We start from the raw sequence: 12788 nt of genomic DNA on the forward strand, positions 1-12788 counted from the left end.
CGTGGTGGAGCATGGATGATTTGGTGATGGGTGCAGGATGGTGGTGATATCTGAGGGAGGGGACCTGTACTTCCATAATACCAACAACAATGTAAGCCAATGTTATCTTAATTAAAGATACATATTTATGAAAATCAAAATAAATTTTTAAATATAATAATTGGAGTAAAAAGGAAAAAAAAAAACTTCTCACAAATCACCTAGTGGTTCTGCAATGAAATCACAGAGAGTGCTGTCACATACACTATTAGTGTCAATGCCAGTGACATAAATAGCTAGTTTGCTTTCAAGATATTTAGGAAAATGTGGGCAAATTTTATAATATATCTGAAGGTTTATCCAGCTGATATTCACTAAGACCAAATTATTTGTTCTGTGTGTTAAGAACAATTGTTGGATGCAATGGAACCACCTCCGGTAGTCTCTGAGTTTGACTTTAAAAGCAGTAATAAATGGTAATGGGACAAAAAAGGAAGAAATTATGAATTATGCATGTTAGGACAATGATGACTTTTGATTTAAAAAAAGGAGATGGTAATCAAAAAGGTTCATATAGAAAGGCACTGATATTGTGCACACTGATGTTTGATTAATAATACTTATTTTTTGTAATTTTTATTAGTCTGCATATATTATTTTTAAGTTCTTTTTCTATATATTATTTTCAAAGTAAAAAATATTCTCAAAACAAAAAAAAAGCAGTAATCACTTATATCTTTTGTACATATGAATGCATTTATTACTTACATGTAGTATATGTTTCTGAGAAGTTAATGAATTCTTCCCAATTGGAATGAGTTATAATAAGCTACATTTAAACTCCAAATTCCCAAACAACTAATAATATTTGCAAATAAGCAACAACCTACAATCATGTTAGTTTTTATAAAGCACTTTAAACTGTGTTTCTCAATCACTAAACAAGTAATAATATTGTCATTGAGCAACCACTTTTTATGCATAGTATCTTATTTTTAGTATATTGCATTTATTCACTTTCCTTCATTTGCCATAACTTTCTTCAAAAAATTTTGGCATGAGATAGGGTTTATTGTAAAATTGGTCAAATACAAAACCAAAATAAAATACACTATAAAGATGCTCAAAACATTCTGACAATAGAAATAATTATTTAAACTGAATCAAGCACTGCTTTAACATGTGAAACTTAGCATAAGCAATAGTCAAGATAGTTCATCATGTTTTTTAACACCTATAATACTTTTCCAATATCTACAAATTTGATTCTGATGTTAATGTTCAATTAATTCCATTTGTATTGTAAATCAAAGCTATTTACACATGCAATCTTTTAATATTTTGTGTAGTTTTGAGACTATATAACTATATTTCTATAAATACTGGCCAAAAATATCACTGTTCTGAAATACAGGTGAATGAAGGCTAGGTTATGAAATAGAATATAAAAATTAGATGTTAAAATCTGAAATTTATCCTACTAATAGTTTAAGATCTACAGACTTAGAATGTACTGTATATGCCTATGGTTTAGAACTATAGTAGTATGGATTCAGAAAAACTGAGATGGTTTGAAGTAATTCCACTTTGAATAAATAAATCTCAAATAAATTGATATAGTACAGGAAAAAGTGTTGATATAGTACAGGAAAAATTGGCTCCTACACAAGCAATCTATAAGTGAAATCAAATAATGGGATACAATTTGGCAATGCCTAAAAAATTCAAAATTATAGCATTCTCTTTGACCTACATTCTGGTATGCTTTCACATTCATGAAATAAGTATGTATAAATGGCATCATTCTCATACTTGCAAAACAGTGGTAATGATCTAAAGGTAAACTGTCAAAAGATTTTAGTAATAATATTTATTAACCATAGTACCAGTAGTCATTAAAAATGTGCCATCTGTGATTGCCTCTTAAGAATAATGTCTAAGATATAATTAAAATTGCAAATTAGAAAGGCAAGATTCAGAACATTTAGTATGATACACTATCATTTGTATACCAACTATTTTATCAGAGTAAAAATGTATTGTTTTTATGTGTATGGTAGAATATGCATGGTTAATTTATTGTGGCCTGTAAACAGATGCAAACATTTATCAGTGGAAAGGGGGGTTCTGAATTACCAAAAGAGATGGTGGAAAGGAGATAAATATTTATTTAAATACATGTGAATAGTCATTTTGAAATGTTTTAAAAAAAAATTTCCAATACATTTTCAACTTAATTATGTCTAAGATTATTATTGCATTTTATGAAAAAATGAAGTCAATGCCCTGCATTACATCAATATTTATGAAATTCAAAAGATGTGTTGAATGAATAAAAATCTTGTGAATCTTTTCAGCATGTGGCTAAATAAAATTAAAACTGACCTAGCTGGAAACTACACTTAAACTCTTATCATTCTCAGCATAAGTTAATTCAGCTGAATAAATTGTTTGTTTATATTGTGCAATTATATACTCTGTGTATTTACGTAGCAAGGCCTATGTCTTAATTACTGTAGACTCAAAGGACTTCAACAAAACTTGAACATGAAACTACATAATCGTATGAATTTACCCAACTTGGCTAGATAGCAGGGAACGAGAACTGTCCTCCCTCTTTGAATATATGTGAACTAATCAAAAAATGCCTTTATGAATATGAAAACAGATGTTTTAATATAATTTTTACAGGACTTAATAATAACTAACATGTTGACTGCAAATTAACAGGGAAGTTCAATTCTAAGGAAAAGAGAGATCATGTAAAAAGCCAAATCCATTATCAATGAGCAGAAAGTCCAAATAATATTCCTAGAATTGCGCACGGGAGTTGAGGTGTATTTGATTTGACTACTTAAGGAGCTCTATTAATCTTTCTTCTCTGGCCCAGTGCTGCATTTTACAAACCAGAAAACATCCCCTTATGATTAAGGCCCTTGGACCGTGCCAGTCAGTTATGAATCCTGTAGTGTCGAGAACTTTATACCTCTGGTCTCAGTAACTAGGATTTATTCCTTTGGAAAAGGCAATAACTATGTAGTTAGTGGAGATTTTTGCCCTCATAAATTCTTCATAACATCATTCATTGCTGTAAAACTCATGAAAGTAGTGGGGGGTACTGTGATTTATGATCTGTTTCAGCACAAAAGTTTGAGGATTGGGGATTCAAATACACAGCACTTGGTAACATGTCTCAGTTTCAAAGAAACATGCATAATGAAGTGATTGCTCTTTAATTTTTTTTTAAATCTTAAATAATGTAAACACCCATAAATTCAGTGAGTAAAGGGTCACCGAGAACAAAATAAAAACATAGTGTTCTTTCAATGTAAATATGTATTATTGTGTTTTATTTATAAAACTAAAAAAATGAAATTTATTATTAGATTCATGAAAACTTCCTGTGATAGATATTTAAAAACATTAAAGTATTTAAATGGAACACACACATAGTTCTCATTTTTTTTTTTGATCTCTGTGATTGTTGACTCATTGACGATTTTTGTTTCTGTGATAAGCCTATATAGGCTATATTAGCTATATAAAGGAAAAAGAGTTTAAGAATTTAATTCCAAACAGCTTAACTTAAAATTGTGCATTACGGGCCTCCCCGGTGGCACAGCAGTTGAGCTCTGGGTTGCGAAGCTGCCCGCGGCCTCTGCGGTGCCATTTCGATCCCCGGCTGCTCCCCAGCCACCAGAGGAGGGTCCCACATGGCATGCAGACCTCTCCTGCTGCCCGCTGCTCCCCTCAGCGGTGTACTTCTGTCCTTCTGCCTGCTCTGCTCCCCACTCTGGCTCTGGTGAATTCTCTCACCCTCCCGCGCTTCTGACTGTACCCAGTGCATGTATAAACAAAACAAACAAATAAAATAAATAAATAAAAGCATGCCTCTATTAAAAAAAAAAATGTGCATTACATCATGCATGAAGTTTTCCTGGGCTGATTGTATCCAATTCTAAAAGTAAAAAATATGAACTTCAGAAATTCTGAGAATTGGTCGTGAGGAGACAGTTCTTGGAAGAAAAGACAAAGGAAAATTGTTGATTATCAGTTCTTGTATTTTGAATTCCCTATACAGAAATATGACATGTTGTAAGCTCTAAATATTCATTTGTTGTAGGGTAGACTCAAATAGGATATGCATACCCTAGGTAATACACAAAATGAGAAAAAATCATCAGAACATCTATTCAAATTTTCACCCACATTTTTCAAATCAATATACCTTATATTTCCATCAAACATGATGTCAGTAAAGTAGATCATGAATATATTTCTCTTTACTCTTAATTTTTTTTAAAATGGAAGGAGTAGGTTATAAAAATATGGAAATTACTGATTAGAGTAATTGAAAGATGAGTGTTGAAGACAGAAAGGCAAGCAGACATGAAACTTAGATTTCAAATGAACAATTTTTTTAAAGATTTATTTATTTATGCATACAAAAACTGGGATACAGGCCAGAGGTGTGGGGAGGTAAGAGGATTCACCTGAGACAGAGTGGGGGGACAGAACAGTCAGATCTACTGAAATACACTGCTGAGGTGAGCAGCGAGTGAGTCAGGAGAGGTCTGCTGCGCCATGTGGGTATCTCCCTGTCTGGGGATCGAACTCGTACTGCAGTGGCTATGGACAGCTTCATAGGTTGTGTCTTAAACCCTTGCACCACCAGGGAGACCCTCAAATGAACAATTATTAATTAGAGGTGAGCATCCATTTCTTTCTGTAAGATTTTGCATCTTTATGTAAGGATGGTAGGAAAAATTTCTATATGTCTGTCTGGATTATTCTTGTTTGCTTATGTTCTATATTAGTCCGTTTAGGCTGCCATAACAAACTACCATAGATGGGGATTTATAATCAACAGATAATTACTTTCCTAGAGTTCTGGAGGCTAGAAGTCCCAGGTGAAGTTGTTGGCCAATTTAATCCTGGTGAGGTTTCTCATCCCCATTTGCAGACAGCTGCTATCTTCCTGTGTCTTCACGTGACCTCTTTGTGTATGCACGTAGAGAGGGAGTCAGTTCTGTTTTCTCTTCAGATAAGTACACTGGTACTATAGGATAAGGGCCACAGTGTTATTTGGCCTTAATTGTTATCATTCATTATTGTATTAGTGTGAATTACTCATTTAACCTTAATTTCTGAAATCCTATTTCCAGCTACAGTTAAATTGGGGAGTTAGGGCTTCAACATATGAATGGTGGGGAAGAGGAGATGTATAGTTAAGCCAATAGATGCTCCAAGATAATGTATTTAAAAAAAATGATGCTGGGCCTCCCCGGTGGCGCAGCGGTTGAGCGCTGGGTTGCGAAGCTGCCCGCGGCCTCTGCAGCGCCGGTTCGATCCCCGGCTGCTCCCCGGCTACCAGAGGAGGGTCCCACATGGCGCGCAGACCTCTCCTGCCACCCGCTGCTCCCCTCAGCAGTGTACTTCGGTCCTTCTGCCTGCTCTGCTCCCTGCTCTGGCTCTGGTGAATTCTCTCACCCTCCCACACTTCTGACTGTACCCAGTGCATGTATAAACAAAACAAACAAACAAATAAATAAATAAAACATGCCTCTATTAAAAAAATAAATTATAAATTTAAAAATAAATAAATAAATAATAAATGATGCTGTATTTCTTACCAAAATAATTTCAGAGAACCTTCAAATATAGCAACAGTTTTTATGTATATTTTATATTTATATATGAAACAGATAAAATAATTATATTAATTATATATAGAATACTAAATGCTAGAAGTTTTGAATAGTTATACTGCAAATAACATACATTTGGAAAAAGTGTATATTTTAATACCAGGTTAAGTTAAATTATAAAATAATGACTAATTCACATAACATTTTAACAACAAAAAAATTGTACCTCTCTATTTTTAAAAGTTAAGATTAACTATATGGCTAATATTCCTGTACATTCAGATAGTTTATTTCTTATTATTTGAAATAGGGAAAACAGTGGTTTAAATTATGCCTTAAACATGAAGTTAATTTTCATCTTCCACTCTCACTATAACCCTCAAACTGTCACCTGTCAAAAGGAAAAGTGAAAGGACAAAGAGCAACCCAAGGTGGAAGTGACAGTATTTTTTTCCAACACTGATCTTTGTGATTTTTTGGCATTACTTAAATGTACATTTTAACTTTTTTTGTTGTTGTTGTTAAAGATTTATTTATTTTTTTTTATTTATACTAGCACTGGGTACGGTCAGAAGCATGGGAGGGTGAGAAAATTCACCAGAGACAGAGCAGGGAGCAGAACAGGCAGAAGGACCGAAGTACACTGCTGAGTGGAGCAGTGGGCGCCAGGAGAGATCTGTGCGCCATGTGGGACCCTCAATGGCGGCGGGGATAGAACCAGTGCTGCAGAGGCTGCAGGCAGCTTCGCAGCCCAGCACTCAACCGCTGCGCCACCGGGGAGGCCCTACATTTTAATTTTGATGTTGATGAAAAATATCCTCAAACTACAAAATATTCAATATTTTATGCATTAAAAATCTGACAATAAAATCTACTTTTTGATTGTGGAGAAAGGACTATAACACAAAAATCAGTCCTAAAGGATTGGAGAAATTAAGTGGGGCAATGGTGGGGGAGTTTTTTAAATGTTCATTTTGCAGTGAAATTCCTTCCATGGAATAAAATGACCTAAGTTGCAGATGATGCATAAAAATGCCAATGTTCTAACATTCTACCTAATCCTACTGAAGTGACTCACATATCTAGAAAAATCACAGAAGAGGGTTACTATTATTGCAACTAGAACTCCTCTTGTATTGTGAATTTTGTGCGCTGCAGTCACTAAAATTATCTCAGGTACATTTGATTCTATCACCATTGTGGCACATCTATTTTATTCTTACATAACACCTTGAAATCTTCAGAGAATTGTTCATGAGAAAAAGTATTAGAAATATATCACACCAGGTAAATAAAACCTACTCACCCAAAAGAATATCTTTACAATGAATCATACTTACTGTAAAGGAATTCTCTGAAGTATTCATAAAGTTATTATTTCCAACTTTGGACCTATTGCTACAATGCATATTATAGCACTATGGTGGTTGTATTATAATATGTAAATAATATCACATGAGATTTTTGTTCTTAAAGTAGCAATTATGCTTGAGGATAGAGAGCTAAAAAATGCTTCTTGCGGCAAAACATATCTGCCTTTTAATATATACAAAATATAATGAGAGTTACATTTAAACAGCAAGTTTAATTTGCAAATTAGAAAAGTTTGCACAATTAATTGTAAGTAGTGGGAATTTACAGTAAATTTTTAGTATTTTGAGTGTTAAAGTATAGCAAATGGTAATGGTATTTAATCAAGTCTCTTGTTCTACTCTGATAACATGAAATGCTTACATATTAAAGTCCCTAATACAAAGCAGAAAACCTTGCCCTAAGTCTTAAACACAGACTGAAGACATGATAAATAGGGAAAGTAGGGGAATGCTTTCGTTTACTGCTTTTGGTAAATAACACCATAATCTGAGTTTTATTTTTGGTCAGAAATTATGCTTGCGTGTGTCCATATATTGTTTTGCTTAACTTTCAGAATTTTTAAAGAGGGTAAAATTGTGAGTAAACTGAGATTTAGAAAGGACACTATTTGCAGTTATATAGCTAAGTAATTGACTGTTTCCATTAGATATCCTTGGCTGCAAATAACAAAAGTAACAGAAAATTAACTTAAAAACAAAGGAGACATTCACTATTAAGGCTTAGATCCATCTTATAAACTTCATGGGCATAGATCTAATTGGTTGTCAAAAAGTTCTTGTTACCTGTTGGATAGTTCTCCAGGGCCCAAATTGATTCATTCTTCTTTATTTGAAAAATATCTTCTTCAGTTCCTATATTTTTATGATGTAACTTCATCAGATTTCACATATTTCACTATTAGCAACAAGAAGTGTATGATTCTTTTTCCCCCCTTTTTAAAAGATTTATTTATTTATGTATATAAGAGTTGGGGTATACAGGCCAGAGATGCGTGGGGTGAGAGGATTCACCAGAGACAGAGAGGGGAACAGAACAGGCAGACTGACTGAAATACACTGCTGAGGAAAGCAGTAGGTGAGACAGGAGAGGTCTGCTGTGTCATGTGGGTTGCCCCCTGGCCAGCCAGGGATTGAACTCGCGCTGCATAGGCTGAGGATTGCTTCATAGTGCGGTGCTTAACCCCTTGCGCCACCAGGGAGGCCCAAATGATTCTTTTTGTCTCTACTTAGTTGTGTATTCTTAGACCAATCATCTCATAAAAGAAGGGTATCACGTAAGAGTCTATTCACAATAATTTCCAAGAAGAATGTGAAATTCAAAAGCTCATCTAAAAAGTGGCTACTATAGGAACAGAACTGGCAAAGTATATCAATAAGTATTCCAAAATGCATGGGTTGAGCATTACCATGGTATCCTTCAAAAACCTTGCACAATTTGCTCTTCTACTTACCTGTCTAACTTTTCCTCAAAGCATCAAATAGTTGTTGTGTTTTGTAGCTTTCAGCAGCAATGTAGGTTGCACAAACAATTGGGTTTCAGAAACACCGTGGTAGCGGACACCCAATAGTGGAAGGTATTTGGTACTTGAATTGTAAATGACAATAATAGATGGAGGTTCAATTATTTCTCCTGTTCTCACTAGAGTAGTTGTTTATTTGAGTCACCTGGAACTATCATCTGGAACTTTGGAAAATAAAGACACATGCAATTTTAAATTTAAAAATGAAGAAAATTTAGAATTTAATTAACTATACAAAGTACAAACACTACAACCAATGAATTCATTCCTATTCGACCTGACCAAAATAAGAAATGGAGGCATGCAAAGTATTTAAATTTATGATAACAAGGATAGAACAGTGGGGAAATAAGATACTGTCTGATAAAATAAAATACTGTCTGATTTTACTTATATATGCAATGCAAAAAAATTGAACTTACAGAAACAGAGATTAGAATGGTAGTTGTCATAGGCTCAGCAATGGGAAAAAAATGGGTCAAACAGCACATATTTCTAGTTATGAGATAAAAAGGTCTGGCAAGCTATAGTAAAATATGGCAATTATAGCTACTAATACTATATTAAATGTTGATGAATCGAGTAGATCTTAAATGTTCTTAACACAAAAAAATTGTAATTATGTGACATGATGGAGGCATTAATTAATCCTATTATGCAAATCATTTTGCAATACATAAGGATTTTCAAAATAGTATGTCCTATACCTAAAAATTACAAAATGTTACATGTCAATTATATCTCAAGAGTTGAAACAATAAAATAGTAACAATATATTTATCCACTGCAAAAAATGTATATAATAGAAGTATCATTTTGAAAAAAGGTTAATGAAAACAAGATAAAAATATTTGGGTCTGTTCCTATCTCTGAGATAGACCCAAGTTAATTTAGCTAAGTAAAGGCACTTTGTTTCCAATACTTGTATCGATAAAATATAGAGTTGGTTTAGATAATTAACAGTTGAAATGGATACATTTTAATTTTCAATAATTTAGAAACTACTTGTGAGTTTCTTGAGAAAATTATTAATAGTCAGTACCTTCAGTTTATAAAGCAAATGAAAAGATTTTGTTTTAAAAGCTAAGTAAAAATTGAAGAGCATGGGAAAATTGTGTTAAGCAAGAGCCCATCTCTACAGATAGCTTATGATTGCTAGGTTTGCTCAGGCCCCTTAAAATGTTTATATGTACAGCTTTATCATAAAATTATAAACATTCATCTTAAAGCACTGCAGTGACAACTAAACAAAAAATGCCCAAAGTTTATTCCATGCAATAACCTAAGCTGAAATCACGTCTGTAGTCACTGAACAGTGTAGGCCCAAAGCATATAAAATTTGGCAACAGGACATGCCCATCACAGTCATGTTACACAAACAATAGACTAGCATTCTGGAAATCTAACATTTTCATCCATAATTTGCAGGTGCCTAAATTGTACAATCTTATGTAATATTGGCTTACAATAGGTAAACATGGAATTTATGAGATAGGATTTCATTTTGCCAACACATTTTTCCCATTTGGCCCAATGTACAATTTTGTGAACACAATAGTTCTGAAAAAAATTAGAAAATCCATCTCTAGAACATCCCACTATAATAACAAGAAGGAAAGAAAACTGACAGTTTTATGATGACTGACAGCCTGCCGATTTTAGAGAGACAAATTTATATTGCAAATCAGTGAAAATTATTTAATACATTTTTAGTGCATGTGTTTTCAATGCATTAAATCTCAAAATGAAATGAATCAACCAGCTTGTGCATATGGATGCCATTCTTCCCAGACAGGTTGCATTATAATGTAGAGGATTTTGCAAGCTTATGAATCAGCTGTCCCTTGATAGTTCTTAACAAAAGGCAAAATATAATAATACACTTCAAATTTTTCCTATTTAATCTTGAAAAAATTGGAGTCTTAAATTATTATGAGTAATATAATTGCAAAAGAAGCATTTTAAAACAAATTTGTACTTTTATTAGTAAACAATGTAGTATATACAAATGTTGATTCTCAATGAAGGTAATCCAACATAAATGGTTATAATGCAATGTTAGTTCAATAAAATTAATTTATGTGTGTGTTTATGTAGTCTGTTTAAAAAAAATTGGATACAAACAAGTTTGGAATTCTTGCCACATCTCTACATGTGCAAAAGTCCCAAGTACCTAATCACCTAATGCTATTTTTTACACAGCTTGGTCTTCCAATGTTACTTGGAAATTCATAATACAGATCTTCCTCAATTTACAGTGGTTTACATACCAATAAATCAATCATAAATTGAAATTTTCATAAGTTAAAATGCTTCTAATAACTTAGCCTAGCCTACCTTAAACACAGTATTCTTACATTAGTCTAAAAAATCTATTTACTAGTATACTAGTATACCAGTATACTAGTATACTAGTATACTGAAAGTGAAAAACATAATGGTCTAATTTAAATTTTGAAGTATGGTTTCTACTGAATTCAAATCACTTTCTTACCAGCGTAAAAATGAAAATCTTAATTCAAGCCAATGTAAGTTGGGAATCATCTATGTTTCTAATTAGATATAATAATGATGGAAATCTTTACTTGCATATAGTCATTTCCCTTTATAAACTATAATAGTCTTCCTTCAATAGTTAGAGGGTAAAGTTAAATCACACAATATGATGGTCAAAGATAAATGCTACCCAATTGATCAAACAAGGAAAACCATAATGTCTCATTCTAGGGATTTCAGACAGCAGATAGTACTGTCAATGGGTTCTATTGGAGTCCACTGACATTTCCAAGATCATGCCCTTTCTAAGTAACTTTTATCTAGTAACTGAGCAAGGTTGAGATAGCCTGTTGTAGAAGAACTGACAGAGATATTAGTTCAAGAACTCCCTAAAGAATAGACCAATTCTTCGTTAGCACTACAACATCAATTTTACTCCGCCATCTACTGGATCTTTTCTTAATTTTCTTTCACTGGTGTCGCCCCATAAACATTCTCCACCCTACACTCTATTACAGACTCTGTGGTGTGAAGAACTTAATCTACAATACACATTAGGAATCTCATAAAAGTAAATTAATAATGGAAGAAATTGTCTATACCAGTTCAAAGCACGGTGCCTAAATGCTCAGGTAAGGAAAGGAGGCAATTGAAACAATGGTTCAGTAATTGCTAATTCAATGTCCATGAAGATTTCATAGACCAAAGCTACTGAAAATGATGAGAACTGGTGTTATATAAAATTATTGATGTGATTTTGTATATACATGTTTTGTTTTTCCTCCAAAGATATCTGCTACAAGACAAAAATGTTATATAAGGGGAGTACATTGCACTAAGATTATTTAATTATTGTTATATATCATTATGATATATTGTATATTATCTATAGTATCAATATATTTACATTTCATAAAGTCAAATTTTTTTGATTTTTAATTATCATTTCCCCGACCATACTAAGAATCAATTGGTATGTGTCCTGTTTTCAAAATGAGTTATCATGACTTTAATATAAAGGCAAACATGGAAACAATATTTATGTGATCCTGTGAAACATTCACTGCCAGCTGGAGAAACAAAGATGCCCTCATAAATAGAAAAGAGAAAAAGGATTTATGCAAATGCTCTGAAAGCTTTATAACTAAGCACAAACAAAAATGCTGATGATTATTAACATCACAAACATTATTCCGCATACTCAGTAGCAGTCTTTCAAATCAGTAATTTATAAATTAAAATTACTTATAAATTAATTTAACTACTGATAGAAAAATATTTTATGAAATCAATGACAATTATTTGTCTCAAACATCTAGAAGTTTACATATAACTTCATATAACCTGATCATAAGACCTATCTTTTGGCTTACTGGTATTATTAATGATGCCTTAAGTTTCTGATTCTATTATATTTTCCCCCAAATAATTGAGGATTCAATTGTCTCAGATGACCTATTAACTGATGAAGTGTAGCTGATGTTACAATAATGTCATTACATCTATCTCAATCTGAATTATTATGCATGGAAGTTATTTTACCAAATGTTAGGGACTAAGTTGTTATAATAGTCTCTCTCACCTAAAAAACTTTTATAATTTTATAATCCAATATTGGATTCCTTTGTAGCACAGCATATATTAACATATACCAAAAAGAAGTTGAAAATTGTGAAAACAAAATGCTTTGGTCAACCATTCCATAGTAAGAGTCCACAGAAAATTTTCTAGATTAGTTGATGTTTAAGGCAACTCCTGGAATTTTAATTATT

Source organism: Talpa europaea, assembly GCF_964194135.1.
Source record: "Talpa europaea genome assembly, chromosome: 5".
NCBI classification, from domain to species: Eukaryota; Metazoa; Chordata; class Mammalia; order Eulipotyphla; family Talpidae; genus Talpa; species Talpa europaea.